The sequence below is a fragment of the Jaculus jaculus genome, chromosome 17 (assembly GCF_020740685.1).
Source record: "Jaculus jaculus isolate mJacJac1 chromosome 17, mJacJac1.mat.Y.cur, whole genome shotgun sequence".
In the NCBI taxonomy this organism is placed as follows: domain Eukaryota; kingdom Metazoa; phylum Chordata; class Mammalia; order Rodentia; family Dipodidae; genus Jaculus; species Jaculus jaculus.
In genome coordinates, this window is record NC_059118.1 from 15,286,205 (window position 1) to 15,306,304 (window position 20,100).

The following is a 20,100-nucleotide window of genomic DNA, read 5'->3' on the forward strand; positions in this document are numbered from 1 at the left end:
TGGTTTCCACCATGACAGACACACTGCACTCAGTTTCTGTGAAAGCATACCAAGTGGTAGTTTTAGAAACTATGCTGGGGCTGGGTGTGGTGGCGCACATGGAGGCAGAGGCAGGGGGATCGCTGTGAGTTCGCCGCCACCCTGAGACTACATAGTGAATTCCAGGTCAGCCTGGGCTAGAGTGAGACCCTACCCTGAAAAAACTCTGGCACAGTAGCAGCCAGTAATCCCAGCACTCAGAAGGTAGAGGCAAGAGGAACAGAAGTTTAAGGTCATCCTCAGTTCACTATGTAGTGAGTTTGAGGCCACCCTGTCTCAATTATTATTATTTTTTACTTATTCACTTATTATTGTTATTGGTATCATTAATTATTATTTTGGTCCTTCGAAATAGGGTCTTGCTTTAGCCCAGGCAAAATTCTATTTTCTTCCTTTTCATATCACCTGTTTCCTCAAATGGAGTGCCTAACAAGGAGTTAGGTGCAGCAAAATATTAGGGAGGTGACCCAGGGAACAAAAGAGGAGAAGTGACAAGCAAGAGAAAGATGGGGACAGCAGCAATGATGTTAATAGCATCAAGAACTTGGCCTAACTGAGAAATCCTGGGGTAACTGAGCTGATAACCTCCTCCATGTAGACCAGCTGACAGAAAGCTGGAAGAAGCCATTCTGCATGCTGTTCAATGGGAGAAAGAGATACCACCAGTGAAGATACTCAGCAGTGGACACTGCAAGCCTTTTATAATTGGCCAGCCAGTCCAAATGAGCCAACGGGTGCAATAGTGGCACATCTGTCATGGTGGAAACCAACTGCTCTCCAATTGGACTGGAGGTCCGCTCCATGGGGGCAAACACATCCCTGATACTGAAAACTGAAAACAGGGGTAGTCATGAGCCCTAGGGGTGTAACGTCTACTGCTGTCTGGCTAAATGTATATACTATGCTTATCAAACTGCCCAGTAGACACTTCTCTTAATGTTCATACCCTTATATTAATGCTATTCTCAGTTTGGGTAGGGAATCTTCTCTTTTCAGATGGCAGTGACCTTGGGACGACTCAGAAGGCATCATGGTGATGGAAAGAAGTGACTGTAGTGCTCAGTACTGAAATATCTCTATCACCCTTCCAAGGATCAGGGTCTAATGTACTCGCATAAAGCCAGATGCACCAAGTGGAGTTCCTGTGCATCTGGAGTTCAGTTGTACTGGCAAGAGGTCCTAGTGTGCCCATCCTCTCCCTCTCCTTGCAAATAACATTTTAAAAAGTTTTATTTTGGGGGCTGGAGAGATGACTCTATGGATAAAGTGCTTACTGCTCATACTGGAGTACTAAGTACTCCCCAGAGCCCATGTAAAAAGCCTGAAGTCAGACTGGAGAGATGTCTTAGCAGTTAAGGTGCTTGCCTGCAAAGCCTAAGGACTCATGTTCAACTGTCCAGGTCCTACGTAAGCCAGATGCAGTGATGCAAGCGTGCAAAATTGCACACGCACACAAGGGGCGCACACATCTGGAGTTCAGTTGCAGTGGCTGGAGGTCCTAATTCTCTCTCTAGCTCCCTCCCTCCCCACCCCCCGCCCAGTCTTGATCTGGATCTCTCGCATAAAAAAAGGGGAGGAGGGCTGAAGAGATGGCTTAGCAGTGAAAGTGCTTGCCTGCAAAACCAAAGGACCCTGGTTCGATTCCCCAGGACTCACATAAACTAGATATACAAGGTGGAGTGTGTGACTGGAGCTTGTTTGCAGTGGCTGGAGGCCCTGCACGCTCATTCTCTCTCTCTCTCTTCTTCTCTCTGCTTTTTTTCTCTCTCAAGTAAATAAAAGGTAAATGCCTCAAAGAATTGTGAAGATTAAATAATGGGTTAAAATGAAACAATATTCAGTTTTAACTTATTTAAAAAAAAGGCTAGTCTGTTACAGGACTTGCCTCAAAATAAATAAATAAATAAAAAGCCTGAAGTCATGGCTGGCTTCTGTAATCCCAGCTGATGGCAACAAGGGAGTCAGAAACACGAGAATGTTCTGGAAGCCAATCCAGCAGAAAACAACAGAGAGAGAATCCAGAGTGAGAATTCCTGTCTCAAATGAAGTAGACAAGTGAGGACCGATCTGAAAATTGTCCTCTGACGTCCACACGTGCGCTGTGTCACCTGAGCACTCACACATGAACACATGCATGTATGTGCAAACACACACACACACACAAGAAATAATTTTAAAAAGAGTTTTATTTTTCAGATACTAACTTTGACATATCATCTGGTTATTTATTTATTTGAAATGTTATTTTATTTATTTTTGAAAATATTTTATTTATTTATTTGAGAGAGAGAGAGAGAATGCATAAGCCAGGGCCTCCAGCCACTGCAAATGAACTCCAGATGCATGCACCTCCTTGTGCATCTGGCTTACGTGGGTCCTGGAGAATCGAACCGGGGTCCTTAGGCTTTGCAGGCAAACGCCTTAACTGCTAAGCCATTTCCCCAGCCCTTGAAATGTTATTTTAGACATGTGGTGAATTAAACAGGCGGTTGGCAAGTAAGACTCGGATTATGCACAAGCAATAAAATGTAACTGATCACTGTTTGGTTTCTCAGCCACAACCTGTTGGCATAATGTCTGCGTCTGTCCAGCTTTTCTTATCCCCTGCGGCTGTTGTTAGTTAATGGGGAGTGAGACTATCAGACTTCATTTACAGTCCAGAAGATAAACAGATCGTCTTTCCCATTGATGTCAGCTCCTTTTCAGATGCCAAAAACACCCCTGAGATCACTTACTGCATTAAAAACAGTCCCAGATGCTGCCCCCCCCACCCCCAGACTTCAGACTTACGCCTTCTTGATGAGTTTCCGGTATCTTACTCCACAAAGAGGAAGCCATTATCAGGCTCATTTATTTTTCATAAAGCGCTGCAACAGGAATGGTGGACTCAGCAAGTGAAGCCGAAAGCCACATAAATAGTGCATGTTAGGTCTGGCTGACAGACACTCTTGTCAGCTTAATATCCCTGAGTGTTGTGAGCGCCAAGAGGCAGACACGTGGCACCTCGGTCACCTAGGGCATCGTTTCCTGGGAGACTGGTAATGCAGGGACTGGATGGGAATCTTTAGTTACCAGCCCTTCTTACACTTAGTTACATATCATGGATGAACAGGGAAAGTATCTGAGGGCGATTCCAACTATCAAAGGTGACACTTCCGGGCTGGAGGGATGGATGGTTTAGCGGTTAAGGCGTTTGCCTGCAAAGCCAAAGGACCGAGGTTGGATTCCCCAGGACCCACGTTAGCCAGATGCACAAGGGGGTGCACACATCTGGAGTTCATTTGCAGTGGCTGGAGGCTCTGGCACGCCCATTCTATCTCTCTCCCTCCCTCTTTCTCTGTCAAAAATAAAAAAGGTGGCACTTCCTTTGTGTGTGTGCATGTGCGTATGTATGTGCATCTCTGTGTAGGCACATGTGTGTGGTGGGCATGAGTGTGTGTGTATGGATGTGAGCGAGCCTGAGGCCAACATTACTTGTCTTCCTCAACTACTTTCCACTTCCACTTGTATTTATTTTTCTGAGGCAGCTTTTTTTTTTTGTTCACTTTTTATTTATTTATTTGAGAGCAACAGACATAGAGAGAAAGACAGATAGAGGGAGAGAGAGAGAATGGGCGCGCCAGGGCTTCCAGCCTCTGCAAACGAACTCCAGACGCGTGCGCCCCCTTGTGCATCTGGCTAACCGAGCCTCGAACCGGGGTCCTCAGGCTTCACAGGCAAGCGATTAACCGCTAAGCCATCTCTCCAGCCCAGCTTTTCTTGTTAAACCTGGAGCTCTATCACACCTTCCAAGGCTCAGGGTCTAATGTGGAAGAGGTGGCGGAAAGACTGTAAGAGCCAAAGGAAGGGCAGGACTCCTTAAACGTGCTCCCTCCAGACACAAAATGGCCTGGATCTCCATGACCTCACAGTGCCTGACACTACCTACACAAGACCATCTTAAGAGGAGGAAAGAGATCATGACATCAAAATAAAAGTGAGACTGATTGAGAGGGGGAGGGGTTATGATGGAGAATGGAGTTTCAAAGGGGAAAGTGGGGGGAGGAGGGAGGGTATTACCATGGGATATTGTTTATAATCATGGGAGTTGTTAATAAAAATTGAAAAAAAACAAACAAACCTGGAGCTCACCCACTGGGCTAGTCTGGATGAGCTGTCTTGCCCCATGGGTCTGCTTGTCTCTACCTCCCCAGTGTTGGCATTACAGGGGCATAGCACCATGCCCAGCTTTTTTTTTTTGTGTTTTGTTTTTTGAGATAGGGTCTTACTTTAGCCCAGGCTGACCTGGAATTCACTATGTAGTCTCAGGCTGGCCTCAAACTCACAGTGATCCTCCTACCTCAGCCTCCCAAGTGCTGGGATTAAAGGCGTGCACCACCAGACCCGGCTCTGTCTCATTATTTTTGTCCTCCATCCTCTATGTCAAAATGTTGATGGCCCAGAGCCGTGCAGGTCCTGTGGGGCTAAGGACAACCACAGTGGGGTCATGAATGCACCAGTCAGTTCATGTCTGGAGGACAGCGCCCCAAAAAGTACTCCTTACAATTCTGTGGCTCTTACATTCTTTCTGCCCCCTCTTCAGCGCTCACTGAGCCTTGGCAGGTGTGGCTGAGGTGACTCCTGCAGTGTTATACACTGGACTGTCTCTTCTTCTTGTCACTTTGATGAGTCTTGGGTCTCCCCGGAATTCACGGCCATGGGCTCCCATTTCGGTCAAGAAGGTTTCCATGTGCCACACGGGGGTGGAGGATTTCTTTTCTTTTTATTGACCCCAGGATGACTTTGAATTTTTTTCTATAGCCCAGGCTGACCTCAAACTCATGATCTTCCACTTTCATTCTCCCACATTCTGGTTTACAGATGTGTGTCACTATACCTAGTTTCAATTAAGCCATTCTTTAAAAAAAAAATATATATATATATATATATATATAAATATATATACACACACACACACATTTGACAGAGAAAGAGAGAGAATGAATGAGCACACTAGGGCCTCCAGCCACTGCAAATGAGCTCCAGACCGTGCACCCCATTGTGCATCCCGCTAAAGTGTGTCCTGGGCAATCAAACCTGGGTCCTTTGGCTTTGCAGGCGAATGCCTTAACCATTGAGCCATCCCTCCAGCCCCTTAATCCGTTCTTGAGAATGAAGACCAAGTCAACTCTTAAAGTTCTCACTTGGGGCTACATCTTGATGTCTCCTAAATTTCAATATGAGCCTTGGAGAAGACAAACCATAACCCAACCATATCATTGCTCAAACCTTGGTTTCCCAGGAAAAGTCTCTAAATAGCCACAATGCCCAGTGATGAGTCTGTCAGTGTTTAACAACAGTGTCAGCGTGTATGGGGGATGGAGAGTCCTCTTTGGGGCATCTGCCGATAGTACCAGGCTACCAAGGTATGGCCTTGATCACTGAAACGGAAAAGGCAGCCTTGGTCATCTGTTTTCCCGAGCGGGTGTGAAAGGCTTTGAAACACACCCCTGAGCTCTTTGCAGCTTGACTGTTCCTTCAGTCTTCAGTCTGGAGAGCAAGGGAGGGCTTCCCGCCTGTGCAATGAGACAGCGACCCCTGGTGGCAAAGATGAGCAACCCGCACCCCTCGGACAGAAAGGCCTAGAGCAGAAGGAAAAAAAAAAAAAAAAAAAGAAATGAAATGACTGCTGAGAAGCCACTCTACCCAAGAGCTTCTCCCTTCTTGGTCTCATCCTTCCAGAGAAGACTCGACGCCGTGGACTTCCCACAAAGGGATTCTAGTAGGCTGTTTGCTTGGCTTTCTGTATTAGAATAAGAAGTGACTTTATAGAGCAGGAATTTCTACTGCCTGTCTAGAGACGCGTGGCTACAATTATCAGAAGGGAACCTGAACTGAAAGTGGCCTCCACTCTTACTTCTAGAACAAGGTTACTTAGCATAACCAGAAGCATTTGTTCATAATGAGCACTCCTTCCTATGTCATGGAAGTGTGCCCCACACCTCAGGGTCCTTCTCTGGTAGATTTCTGTCTTTATTATTATTAAAATTTGTATTTATTTATTTGCAAGAGAGAGAGATAGAGAGAGATAGAAAACAGAGAAAGAATGGATACACCAGGGCCTCTAGCCACTGCAAAGGAACTCCAAACATCTGTGCCCCTGTGCATCTGGCTTACTGGGTCTTGGGAAATCAAGTCTCAGTCCTTTGGCTTTTCAGGCTAACGTCTGAACCGCTAAGCCATCTCTCCAGCCCTTTATTATTATTATTGTTGTTTTCTTTAATTTTTTTGTTTATTTTAATTTTTTTATTTGAGAGTGACCGAGAGAGAAAGAAGCAGATAGAGAGAGAGAATGGGCGCGCCAGGGCCTCCAGCCGCTGCAAACAAATTCCAGATGTGTGCACCCTCTTGTACATCTGGCTAATGTGGGTCCTGGAGAATGGAGCCTCGAACCGGGGTCCTTAGGCTTCAAAGGCAAGCGCTTAACCACTAAGCCATCTTTCCAGCCCTCAGCTTACAGTTTTGAGGGGAAGTTTCATCATGGTGGGCAAAGAATGACAGGCCTGAGCTGGAACCCTGGGTCACATCTCCACATCAATGGGAAGAAAGTCTGAGTAAGTTAGCTTTGAACACCCAGTGGGCTGAACTAATAAACCTCAAGGCTGGTTCTCAGTGAGACACCTCCTTCAGCAAGGCTTCACTTCCCAAAGGCTCCACAACCTTCCCAAGTTTTAACCAGCTGGGGATGCAAAATATGTGAGTCCATGGGGGACATGTCACTCAAACCTCCACAGAGGGAGACGGGGAAGGAGAGATACTGTCAGGAAGGTAGTTCAAGGTATACACATATACCTCACTGATGGCCCTGTGTAGCCTGATGAAACCTAAAAAAAAAATAATAATAATAAAATAAAAGAGGGAAGGGCTGAGGAGATGGCTCAGTGGTTAAAGGTGTTTGCTTACAAAGACTGACAGCCTGACAGCTTGGGTTCAATTCTCCAGTAAAGCCAGATGCACAAAGTGGTGCTTGCAGCCGGGCGTGGTGGCGCATACCTTTAATCCCAGCACTCGGGAGGCAGAGGTAGGAGGATCACCGTGAGTTCGAGACCACCCTGAGACTACATAGTGAATTCCAGGTCAGCCTGGGCTAGAGTGAGACCCTACCTCAAAAAATCAAAAAAAAAAACAAAAAAACAAAACAAAGTGGTGCTTGCATCTGGAGTTCATTTGGAGAGGTAGGAGGCCCTGGCATGCCCATTCTCTCTCCCTCCTCTCTCTCTGTTTGGTTTTCCAAGGTAGGATCTCACTCTAGACCAGGCTGACCTGGAACACACTAGGGGGTTTCAGAGCAGCCTGAAACTCCCAACAATCTTTTTACCTCAACCTCCTGAGTGCTGGGATTAACGGTGTGTGCCATCATGCCCATCTCTCTTCCTGAAATAAATACATATTTTTTCTTTTGAAAGAGAGAATGGATCTGGACTTGGTGGCGCACGCCTTTAGTCCCAGCACTTGGGATGCAGAGGTAGGAGGATCACGTGAGTTCAAGGCCACCCTGAGACTACCGAGTGAATTTTAGGTCAGCTTGGGCTAGAGTGAGACCCTACCTCAGAAAACAAAAATGAGGGAGAGAGAGAATGGGGACTGGAGAGATTGCTTAGTGGCTAAGGCACTTACCTGCGAAGTCTAAGGACCAAGGTTCAATTCCCCAGTACCCAAGTTGGCGCACGTGTCTGGGGTTTGTTTGCAGTGGCTGGAGGCCCTGGTGTGCCCATTTTTTTCTCTCTCTATCTGCCTCTCTCTCTCTCTCTGCCCAATAAATATTTAGAAAGGAATGAAAAAGAGTGAAGGGAAGAGGAAGAGATTGCTAACTCAATCCTGAACCTCTGGACATAGGGAGAGACCAGCTACTATTATTAGTAAAAGGAGAACCTGGCTGAGCTCCCACCTCTCCAGAGGACACAGGGTTGGCAGTGCTGGAATAGCGGTGATCAAGGACTCCTTGAGGAAACCGTCCTCCTGTGGGACACAGGCCAGTGCTCTGCACCCGGCTTTCCTGGAGCTTTGAAGGAGACCCTCTCCATTCCAGCCCATGACCACCAGGTTCTAATGAATGGAGACTCCGGTCGTGGGCTCTGGTGTTATGCAAACATCCAGCTGCCAACAGTTAGCAGCATAGGGCCAAGCAGTACAGCTGCTGGTTAGGCCCAATCCAAATCAGAGGTCAGTTGGATGGACAGATTGGCCACGGGAAACCCAAGCCTCTCTCTTCCCGGATGGCCATTGAGGGGAAGGGCAAAGGATGGATGCAGATGCTGTCCCCCTCCAACAAGCAATGTGGGGGACAAGGTCTACTAGGGTTAGTGAGATTCAATCCAGGACAGCTTTGTTCATGGAACCTACCCAGCCGGGTGTGATGGCGCACACCTTTAATCCCAGCATTCGGGAGGCAGAGGTAGGAGGATCGCTGTGAGTTCAAGGGCAGCCTGAGACTATGAAGTGAATTCCAGATCAGCCTAGGCTAGAGAGAGGCCCTACCTAGAAAAAAGAAAGAAAGAAAGAAAGAAAGAAAGAAAGAAAGAAAGAGAAGAAGAAAAGCTTATCCCATTGGGTGATCAAAGTGTTTGGGAGGCTGAGGTAGGAGGATTACCATGAGTTCAAGACCAATCTGGCGCTATACAGCGAGTTCCAGATCACCCTGAGCTAGAATGAGACCCTACCTCAAAACAAAGCAAAAAGATATGGACAAGGGGCTGGAGAGATGGCTTTGTAGTTAAAGCATTTGCCTGCAAAGCCAAAGGACCTCGATTCGATTCCCTAGGACCCACGTTAGCCAGATGCACAAGGAGGTGCATGCGTCTGGAGTTTGTTTGTAGTGGTTGGAGGCCCTGGCATGCCCATTCTCTGTCTCTCTCTCTCTGCCACTTTCTCTCTCTTAAATAAAGTTTCGTATATATATATGTATGTAAAAGTTCTGGGCAAGTAGGGATCCCAGGAAAGGAGGAACATTGATGCTTTCTGCCTGTTGATGGTCTAGTGCATTAGTCAGGGTTATCTAGTGTAACAGAACTAATAGAATAAATAAATGTTTATTATAAAGGGAATTTATTAGGTTGCCTTACATTATGTGGGCTGCTGACCAACAATGTCTGTCTGGAGTCTGGATACTTTAAGTACCTGGTAGCTGCTTAGTCCTTAGTACTGATGGCTCAGTAGTCCCAATCTGGCACAAGAGGCCCAGAGGATTCCTGGAGAGCTGCCGGTCTGCAGACCCCACTGGGAGGCTGAAGAAGCTGGTTCCGGTGGCAGGGGAAGCGGCGGTAGCAGGGTAGATACACTCACCAGCAGGAGCCAGGGCAGCCAGGCGAAGGGCCCTGCTTCTCCCTGGAACTTCTTCATACGTAGGCTGCTGTGGGAAGGCCGCCCGCCCTGGGGGAAGGTCTTCCTCCCATAGTTACTCCTTCCCAGAAATGCTTTCACAGACCTGCTCAAGAGGTCCTTTTTACTTTGTTCTATTTCTTCATTTAGTTTTAAAATGTTTTATTATTTATTTATTTATTTGAGAGAGGGAAAGAGGCAGAGAGAGAGAGAGTGAGTGGGAGAGAGAGAGAGAGAGAGAGAGAGAGAGTGAGAGAGAGAGAAAGGGCACGCCAGGGTTTCCAGCCACTGCAAACGAACTCCAGATGCGTGCGCCCCCTTGTGCATCTGGCTAACGTGGGTCCTGGGGAATCGAACCGAGGTCCTTTGGCTTTGCTGGCAAGCGCCTTAACTGCTAAGCCATCTCTCCAGCCCTGTTTTATTTATTTTTAAAATATTTTTATTTATTTCGAAGCAGAGAAAGATAGAAAGAGGAGAGACAGGCAGAGTGGATGAGTGTGCCAAAGGCTTCCAGCCATTACAAACACATTCCAGACGCATGTGCTGCTACTTTGTGTATCCGGCTTTCCATGGGCACTGGGGGATCGAACCAGTCATTAGGCATTGCAGGCAAGCATCTTAACTGCTGAGCTCTCTCTCCAGCCTTGATGTTTTTTCCTCCCAAGGTAGGGTCTCACTCTATCCCAGGCTGACCTGGAATTCACTGTGTAGTCTCAGGGTGGCCTCAAACTCATGGTGATCCTCCTTCCTCTGCCTCCTGAGTGCTGGGATCAAAGGTGTGCACTTGGCCCTCAAGCCCTGATTCTTTTTTTTTTTTAATTATTTTTGTTACTTTTATTTATTTATTTGAGAGCTACAGACAGAGAGAGAAAGAGGCAGATAGATAGATAAAGAGATAGATAGATAGAGAGAGAGAGGCAGAGAGAGAATGGGCACGCCAGGGCCTCCAGCCACTGCAAATGAACTCCAGATGCGTGCGCCCCCTTGTGCATCTGGCTAACATGGGACCTGGGGAATTGAGTCTTGAACCAGGGTCCTTAGGCTTCACAGGCAAGCGCTTAACTGCTAAACCATCTCTCCAGCCCTTTATTCTTTTTTATTTATTTGTAAAAGAGAGAGAGAGAGAGAGAGAGAAAGAGAGAGAGAGAGCGAATGAGTAGGGGTGTGCCAGGGCCTCTTGCCACATAAACTCCAGATGTGTGTGCACTTTGTGCGTCTGGCTTTATGAGTGTAAGGGGGAATTGAACCTGGGTCAGCAGGCTTTGCAAGTAAGCACTTTTAATCACTGAGCCGTCTCTCTAACATGCACCTCCACACCTCTCTAGCTCCTTGAGATCAGATCACGTTGGTAATGAGGCTGTCACACTCATAAAACAATGCTCTAAACAAGCCTCCTTCTTGATCTTTTCACAGTTCACCACCAAAACTGAGATATAGCTGTGCTGAGAGGTCCCCTGCGTATGCTTGATGATCACCACTGAAATGTGTGGAGACTGGTGCACAAGTCCAGAGGCTTGATGGCGGCTGAACACTGGCTGGCACGAGAGACTAGGCTAGAGCCCAGGAAAGCACAGGTGGGGGTCCTCTCACCTGTCCCCCCCACCACTGGTGACGTAAGAGCCAGTCACTGCAGCTACAGGTACAGGTTGACTCTTGGGCCATATCGACTAACAAGCTCCAAATCTGGTTTCTTATTAAAAGACGGCCTTGGGCTGGAGGACCTGAGCTCAGTTCCCCAGTTCTCACGTAAAGCCAGATACGCAAGGCGGTACATGTGTCCGGAGTTCGCTTGCAGTGGCTAGAGGCCATGGCATGCCCATTCTCTCTCTCTCTCTCCGCCTCTCTCTCACCCTCTCTCAAATAAATAAATAAAATAAAACAAAGTGTTTTTTTTTACAATATTTTTATCTATTTATTTGAGAGCCACAGAGAGAGAAAGAGGCAGAGAGAGAGAGAGAAAGAGAGAGAGAGCATGGGCGCGCCAGGGCCTCCAGCCACTGCAAACGAACTCTAGACACGTGCGCCCCCTTGTGCATCTGGTCCTGGGGAATCAAGCCTCGAACCGGGATCCTTAGGCTTCACTGGCAAACGCTTAACCACTAAGCCATCTCTCCAGCCCCAAACAAAGTATTTTTACTTATTTATTTATTTATTTTTATTATTTTTTTCTTTTTTCTCAATTTTTATTAACATTTTCCATGATTATAAAAAAATATCCCATGGTAATACCCTCCCTCCCCCCACTTTCCCCTTTGAAATTCCACTCTCCATCATATCCCCTCCCCATCTCAATCAGCCTCTCTTTTATTTTGATGTCATGATCTTTTCCTCCTCTTATGATGGTCTTGTGTAGGTAATGTCAGGCACGGTGAGGTCATGGATATCCAGGCCATTTTTGTGTCTGGAGGAGCAAAAACAAAGTATTTTTTAAAAGACTGTCTTGCTGAGTCCAGTGTCAACTCCTCACAAAGGGACAAGCCATCAAGGGACAGAAACTGAAATACTTTGCCACTGGAGGGAGCCAGAAGCCAGCAAAGAAAATCCAAGCTCAAGGTGTTCCTCGTATTGCCCGCCAGGTGGTGTGTGCGCGCGCTGCGGGCACTTCAAAAATTACTTGTTGGATGGGGAGAGGATTTAGTGGTTACAAGTTCTTGCTGCATAAACCTGACAAGCAGCCTTTAGTGCTCCAGAACATACGTAAAGCTGGGTGCAGGTGGTACACGTGTCTGTAATCCCATGTGCCGACGCCGTGGGAGGCAGAGTCAAAATGAAATCCCGAAGCTGCTGGACCGACTAGAAATACCTGCAAAAGAGAGACCCTGTCTCTAGCCAGGTGGAAGGGGAGGACCCACGCCCTCCACACATGCTCACGGCACGTGCTTTTGCGTGTGCACACATACACTCACACCGCGCATCCTACTACACATGCGAAAATAAAAGCAAGTTAGAGCCAGGTGTGGTGGTGTGCTCCTTCAATCTCAGCACTCGGGAGGCAGAGGTAGGAGGATTGCCATGAGTTCGAGGCCACCCTGAGACTACATAGTAAGTTCCAGGTCAGTCTGGGCTAGAGAATGAGACCTTACCTTGAAAAACCAAAATAAGTAAATAAATTAATTAGTTAAATAAAAACAAAATAAGTTAAAAGGAGCTAGAGAGATGGCTTAGCAGTTAAGGCGCTTGCCTGCAGAGCCAAAGGACCCAGGATTGATTCCCCAGGACCCACATGAAGCCAGATGCACAAGGTGGCACATGTATCTGGCATTCGTTTGCAGTGGCTGGAGGCCCTGGTGTGTAAATTCTCGTTCTCTATCTGACCCCTCAAATAAATAAATAAATAAAATATTAAAAAATAGGTTAAAGCCAGGTGTTGTGGCGCATGCCTCCCATGAAGTGGGCCTCCAGTCAAATTAGAGGGCAGCTGGTTTCCACCATGACAGATGTGCCACTATTGCACCTGTTGGCTCATCTGACCTGGCTGGCCAAATCAAGGTAGTTTCTTGCTCTAGCCCAGGTTGACCTGGAATTCACTATGTCATCTCAGGCTGACCTTGAGCTCACAGCAATCTTCCCACCATGGCTCCTGACTGCTGGGATTAAAGGCGTGCACCACGACTTGTGGTCACAGTCAGTATCTATTTCTATTGCGACAAGTACACTTTACAGAGATAGAGAGAAGAGAGACAGACCCAGAGAGATGGGCATGCCAGGGCCTCGAGCCACTGCAAACAAAGTCCAGGCACATGTGCTACATTGTGTATCTGATTTACGTGGGTCCTGGGGAACTAAACCTGGGTCCTTAGGCTTTTCAGGCAAGCACCTTAACTGTTAAGCCATCTCTCCAACCCATCAACAGATACACTTTCTTTTTTTTTTTTCGAGGTAGGGTCTCACTCTAGGTCAGGCTGACCTGGAATTCACTATGTAGTCTCACAATAATCCTCCTACCTGCCTCCCGAGTGCTGGGTTTAAAGGCATGAGGCTCAGGTACACTTTCTACAACAGTCGCTCCCTCAGACATATTGTTGATGATGCCAAGGCTGTCCCTGAACCAGAAATATAAATTCTGAGTCACTAGGTAAGACAGGTATCCAGATTCGGTTTGTCACAACCGTAAAGAATCACTGTGATTCAATGTGTTACTATACACGCACACACACACACACACACACACACACACACACACACACACACATAAAGATCTAGGTCATGTGCAGTGGCACATTTTTTAAACCCAGAACCTGGAGTCTAAAGTAGGAGAATCACCATTAGCTTCAGGCCAGCCTGGGGCTACAGTGTGAGTTCCAGGTTAGCTTGGGTTACAGTGAGATCCTACTTCAAAACAAAACAAAACGAACAAAAAAAAGAGGCTGAAAAGATGGCTCAGTAGTTAAAGGTGCTTGCTTGAAAGCCTGACAACCAGAGTTCAACTCCCCATTACCCAGGTAACGCCAGATGCACAAAGTGACACATGCATCTAGAGTTTATTTGCAATTCCAGGAGGCCCTAGATTACCCATTCTCTCCCTTTTTCCTCTCTCTGTCTCTCTCTGCCATCTCTTTCTCAAATAAACAAATAAGTATATTTTTATTTTTTATTTTTATTTTCTGAGGTAGGGTCTCGCTGTAGCTCAGGCTCAAATAAATATTTTAAAAACACACACAAGCCTACCCAGCCAGGTGTGGTGGCACACGCCTTTAATCCCAACACTAGGGAGGCAGAGGTAGGAGGATCGCTGTGAGTTCGAGGCCACCCTGAGAAGACATAGTGAATTCCAGGTCAGCCTGGGCTAGAGTGAGACCCTACCTAGAGAAACTTAAAAAAAAAAAATACACAAAACCTGCAAATATATAAAGAACTCAGAAAACTAAACAACAAGAAATAAGACATCACAGTCAATGGATGAGCTAATGAAATGAACAATCTCAAAAGATGAAGCACAAGCCAGGTGGGGCGGCAGACGCCTTTAGTCTTAGCACCCGGGAGGCAGAGGTAGGAGGATCACCATGAGTTCAAGGCTAGCCCAAGACTACATAGTGAATTCCAGGTCAGCCTGAGCTAGAGTGAGACCTTACCTCAAAAAAACAAAAACAAAAACAAAAAACTACACAGAGAGTCCACCTCACCCCAGTCAGAATGACAGTCGTTAAGAGAACAAATCAGAGCTGGAGAGGTGACTCAGTGATTAAAGCACTTGCCTGCAAAACCTGATGACCTGGATTCAATTCCCAGGACCCATGTAAAGCCTTGTGCACAAAGTAGCACATGCCTCTGGAGTTTGCTTGCAGTGGCTGGAGACCTTGGCATGCCAATAAATAAATAAATAAATAAATAAATAAATAAATAAATAAATAATTTTTGGTGGGGGGAAAGGGTTTATTTTGGCTTACAGGTTTGAGGGGATGTGCCATGATGGAAGGGAAAATGATGGCATGAGCAGAGGGTGGACATCACCCCCTGGCCAACATAAGATGGACAGTAGCAACAGGAGAGTGTGTCTGAAATAATATTTTTAAAAATATTTTTATTTTTATTTATTTACTTGAGAGCCATAGACAGAGAAAGGGGGAGAGAAAGAGAGAGAGAGAGAGAGACAGAGAGAATGGGCACGCTAGGGCCTCTAGCCACTGCAAACGAACTCCAGACACGGGCGCCCCCTTGTGCATCTGGCTGACGTGGGTCCAGGGGAATCGAGCCTCGAACCGTAGTTCTTGAACTTTACAGGCAAGCGCTTAACCGCTAATCCTTCTCTCCAGCACCTAAATAATATTTTTTAAAAAGAGATCAAATGGGCTGGGGAAATGGGCTTAGCAGTTAAGGCATTTACCTGCGAAGCTTAAGGACCCTGGTCCAACTCCCCAGGACCCACATAAGCCAGATGCACAAGGGGCGCATGCATCTAGAGTTCAGTTGCAATGGCTGGAAGCCCTGGCATGCTCATTCTGTCTTTCTCTCTGCCTCTTCCTCTCTCTCTCAAATAAATAAATAAATAAAATATTAAAAGAGAGAGAGAGAGATTAAATAACAAATGCTGGGCAGAATGTAGACCATCGGAGCCCCTTAGACTCAGTTGGTGGAAACGTAGACTACTCCAGCCACTCGAGAATTCAGTATGGAGGTTCCTCAGAGAACTAAAAATAGCTCCAGCATATTATCCATCTACACCACACCTGGGAATTTACCTTAAGGGCTCTGAGTCACCATACCACAGAGATGCCTTCACATCAATATTTATTGAAGCGTTATTCACAACAGCTAAATTACAGCATCAACCTAGGTGTCCAATAACAGAGGCATGGATAAAGAAACTGTTGGAGGGCTGGTTTAGCTGTTAAGGCATTTGCCTGTGAAGCCAAAGGACCCATGTCTGATTCCTCAGGACCCACGTAAGCCAGATACATAAGGTGGTGCATGAATCTGGAGTTCATTTGCAGTGGCTAAGGACCCTGCCACGCCCACCCTCTATACCTGCCTCTCTCTCTCTCAAATAAATAAAATGGAAGTTATTTTTTTAAAAAAAGAGCTGGTACACCTTCCAAGGCTCAGGGTCCATTGTGGAAGAGGTGGCAGAAAGAATGTAAGAGCCAAAGGAAGGGTAGGACTCCTTACAGTGTGCTCCTCCAGACACAAAATGGCCAGGATATCCATGACCTCACAGTGCCTGACACTACCTACACAAGACCACCATAATAGGAGGAAAAGATGATGATGTCAAAATAAAAGAAAGACTGATTGAGATGGGGAGGGGATATGATGGAGAATAGAGTTTCAAAGGGGAAAGTGGGGGAAGGGAGGGCATTACCATGGAATATTGTTTATAATCATGGAAATTGCTGATAAAAAAAATCAAAATAAAAAAAAAAGAGCTGGGTGATGGGTGTGGTGGCACACGCCTTTAATCTCAGCACCCAGGAGGCAGAGGTAGGAGGATCGCTGTGAGTTCTAGGCCACCCTGAGACTTCATAGTGAATTCCTGGTCAGCCTGAACTAGAGTGAGACCCTACCTCCAGAAACAAAAACAAAAACAAAAAAGGAAGACAGAAAGAAAGAAAGAAACAGTTAGAGATACACACACAAGGGAAGTTTTGTCAGCCGTAAAGAAAGAATGACGTTACGTTGTCTGCAGAAAGATGATGTAACTGGAGATGAACAGGTTAAATGATTTAAAACAGTCAGTCTCAAAAAGACAGCACATTTCCTTTCATTTGTGGTTCCTATTTTTTTATATAGATAGATCTAATGGGAGAGAAGGATCAGAAAGCTAATATAAGTGGGGTATATAGTTGAGACAGACAGACATTGATTTGAGAAAAGTTTATCCACATTTTTCTTTATTTATTTGACAGAGAGAAAGAGAAAAAGGGAGGGGGAGAGGGAGAGAGAGCGAGAGAGAATGGTGCGCCAGGGCCTCCAGCCACTGCAAATGAACTCTAGCCATATGCGCCCCCTTATGCATCTGGCTTACGTGGGTCCTGGGGAAGTGAACTTGGATCCTTTGGCTTTGTAGGGAAATGCCTTAATCAACTAAGCCATCCCTCCACATTTTTTTTTTTTTTTTTTTTGAGACTGGATATCATGTATCCCAGGCTGGCCTTTTACTTGCTATATAGCCAAGAATAACCTCTGATTCTCATGCTTCTCTGTTTTTTTTTTTTTGTTTTTTTTTTTTTAGGTAGGGTCTCACTCTGGCTCAGGCTGACCTGGAATTCACAATGGAGTCTCAGGGTGGCCTCAAACTCTTGGCGATCCTCCTACCTCTGCCTCCTGAGTGCTGGGACTAAAGGCGTGTGCCTCCATACCTGGCTGATTCTCATGCTTCTCTGAGTGCCTGGATTATAGGTGTTGGTTGGTGACCATACCTGGTTTATGTGGTACTGGGGATTGATGGAAGGGGTTTATGCATGCTTGGCAAACACTACCGATTGAGCTACATACCCAGCCATCATCCACATTTTTTTCAGTTCTTTCCAATTCCTCTTCTCCATTCATCTCTCTTCCAAACCACACCCATGCCTTCCTGCCCACTTCCACCACTTCAAGTCCAGACAATGCCCACTTTCCTTTCTCCTCCTCTCTCCTCAGTGTGAGGTTAAGCTTGACCTCCTCACAAAATCTGCCCGACTTGGTGACGCCTCCACATCCTCACACAGGATTTTCCTCCTCTGACTCCTTCCCAGAGCAGGGTCAACTCTCCAAGTGTCCATCACTAATGGCTGCCTTTCTTTCTTTATTGATTTATTTTATGTATTTTTACTGACAACTTCCATGATTGTAAACAATATCCCATGGTAATTCCCTCCCTCCCCCCACTTTCCCCTTTGAAACTCCACTCTCCATCATATCCCCTTCCCCTCTCAACAAGTCTCTTTTATTTTATTTTTTATTTATTTATTTATTTTTGGTTTTTTGAGTTAGGGTCTCTAGCTCAGGCTGACCTGGAATTCACTATGTAGTCTCAGGGTGGCCTCAAACTCTCCGTGATCCTCCTACCTCGGCCTCCAGATTGCTGGGATTAAAGGCGTGCACCACCATGCCGGCTAGTCTCTCTTTTATTTTGATGGCATCATCTTTTCTTCCTATTATGATGGCCTTGTGTAGGTAGTGTCAGGCACTGTGAGGTCATGGATATCCAGGCCATTTTGTGTCTGGAGGAGCATGTTATAAGGAGTCCTACCCTTCCTTTGGCTCTTACATTCTTTCTGCCACCTCTTCCACAATGGACCCTGAGTCTTGGAAGGTGTGATTGAGATATTTCAGTGCTGAGCACTCCTGTCACTTCTTCTCAGAACCATGGTGCCTTCTGAGTCATCCCAAGGTCACTGCCATCTGAAAAAAGCTTCTCTAACCAAAAGCGAGAGTAGCATTAATATATGGGTGTGCACATTAAGAGAAGTGCTTACTGGGCAGTTTGATGAGCATAATATATGCATTTAGCCAGACAGCAGCAGACGTTACACCCCTAGGGCTCATGACTATCCCTGTTGTAGGTTTTCAGTATCAGGGATGTATTCCCTCCCATGGAGCAGGCCTCCAGTCAAATCAGAGGGCAGCTGATTTCCCCCATGACAGACGTGCCACTATTGCACCTGTTGGCTCATTTGGTCTGGCTGGCCAAATATAAGGCTTGCAGAGTCCACTGCTGAGTATCTTCACTGGTGATTTCTCTCTCTCCCATTGAGCTGCATGCAGTGTGGCCTTTTCCAGCTTTCTGCCAACTGGTCTACATGGAGGAGGTTATCAGCTCAGCTCCAGCAGGATTTCTCAGTGACCTTATAGCCCAAGTATGTGGATTCTTCAGTAATAGGGTCTTACCATTTATTCCTGGTGAGAGACCAAGGGCCTCCGCAATGGCCTGTAATGTTTTGGGAGCATCAGGGACCTCCCTGGCAAAAAACTCAATGGAAGGTATCTCACCCCTGGCACTGAAAATTTTCTAGTAACAATCTATGGCTCCTGTGTGTTCATTGTCCAAAAAAGTAGGTTTCCATATGACTTATTTATATCTTCTTAGATTTTTTTTTTTTTTCCTCTTCGAGGTAGGGTCTCACTGTAGCTCAGGCTGACCTGGAAATCGCTGTGTAGTCTCAGGGTGGCCTCAAACTCATGGCAATCCTCCTACTTCCGCCTCCTGAGTGCTGGGATTAAAGGTGTGCACCACTACGCTCTGTTTATCCTCTTAGATTTTGATTAGCCCTCCCTCTACCTTTCCTTTATTAATCTCTTTCCCTGACCTCACTTAGGCCTTTTCACCCCCATTAATCTCTTCTTCTACTTTCATATATATATTACCATCCTATTAAGTAACCCCCCTTTCTAGTCCCTTTATATCACATATCTAGCTTACTGGCCTCTGCTACTGAGTTTTCTTCCTACTCACACAGAAGTCCAATCATTTTTAGCTAGGATCCACATATGAGAGAGAACACGTGACATTTGGCTTTCTGGGCCTGGTTTACCTCACTTAGTGTAATCTTTTCCATATCCATCCATTTTCCTGCAAATTTCATAACTTCATTTTTCTTTACAGCTGAGTAGAACTCTGTGGTGGTTTGATTCAGGTGTCCCCCATAAACTTAGGTGTTCTGAATGCTAGGTTCCCAGCTGATGGAGATTTGGGAATTAATGCCTCCTGGAGGGAGTGTATTGTTGGGGGCGGGCTTAAGGGCTTTTTAGCCAGGTTCCCCATGCCAGTGTTTGGCACACCCTCCTGTTGCTGTAGTCCACCTTATGTTGGCCAGGGGGTGATGTCCACCCTCTGCTCATGCCATCGTTTTCCCCTGCCATCGTGGAGCTTCCCCTCAAGCCTGTAAGCCAAAATAAATCTCTTTTTCCCAGAAGCTGCTCTTGGTTGGGTGATTTCTACCAGCAATGTGAACCGGACTGCAACAAACTCTAATGGCTGTCCTTCTGGCTGCCTGCAACACTCCCCACTTTTCCCAATATGAATGCCCAGGGCAGCCTCACGTTCACCTGCTCTAGCATCCCATTCCTGCTGTGCCCTGTCCCCACCCTTCTTTCTAACCAACATGACTTCTGTGGCTTTCATGTTCCCTAAATCCTGTCTTGGGCCTCCATTCATCAGCAAAAACACACAGCATCTTTCAAAACTGACAATATAGAGCTGGGCGTGGTGGCGCACACCTTCAATCCCAGCACTCAGGAGGCAGAGGTAGGAGGATCGCCTTGAGTTCGAGGCCACCCTGAGTC